Genomic DNA, 833 nt, shown 5'->3' with positions numbered 1-833 from the left:
GTGCCTGGCTAAACCACTGCTGGAGCTCACCGCTCGTCCTAGAGAGAGCCCTGCCATCTCGTGGCTGCAGACGTCGAGCGCAAGACCAAGCCGCGCGCTGGGCACCACCCGGTCTGATTGGCAAAACGACGCTTTCTCCGAGGTCTTCTGGTCAGTTCTCCCTCCTCTGGGTGAATCCATTTTAAACAAGGGAACAGACTTTAGGAGAAGGAGGTAAAAGGGTTTCTCATGACTGTTTCAAAAGCGCTTCCAGGGGCGCCTGGGTGGCTTAGTCGGTTAAGCGTCCGACTTTCGCTTAGGTCATGATCTCGCGGTTCGTGGGTTCGAGCCCCGCGTCGGGCTCTGTGCAGACAGCTAGCTCAGAGCCTGGAGCCTGTTTCAGAGTCTGTGACTCCCTCTCTCTCTGACCCTCCCCTGCTCACGCTGTCTTTCTCTCTCTCTCCCAGAAATAAATAAATATTAAAAAAAAATTGCTTCCAGCTCTTGGCAAAAGTCTCTGGTTCGTCGCAGGCGCTCAATAAATACTGTAAGCGTGCGTTTCGAATGAATCACTTTCTACAGTATTTTCTAGGAGGAATGGTGGGAGTTGTGAAGCCCTCCGGGGGAAACCAAGCGTTCTCATTCAGAAGAAGGCAAAGAAGGTTTGGAGTGAGGCCGCTGATTTGCGCACACTAACTTTTGCTGGTACTAGATGGCGAGGCGAGTGCCTTATAACCTTAAAGTGAATACTTAGGAAGAGGGAGGGGCGGACTGCGCAGGTCAACTACAATTCCCAGAATGCCCGGGGGCGGGCCCCCGCGGCTGCGCAAACGGGCGCGCGGCCCTCATGTGAC

The sequence above is a fragment of the Crocuta crocuta genome, unplaced genomic scaffold (assembly GCF_008692635.1).
Source record: "Crocuta crocuta isolate KB4526 unplaced genomic scaffold, BGI_CrCroc_1.0 scaffold170, whole genome shotgun sequence".
Lineage (NCBI taxonomy): Eukaryota > Metazoa > Chordata > Mammalia > Carnivora > Hyaenidae > Crocuta > Crocuta crocuta.
The sequence above is the reverse complement of the archived record's forward strand: the minus strand, read 5'-3'. Positions refer to the sequence as shown.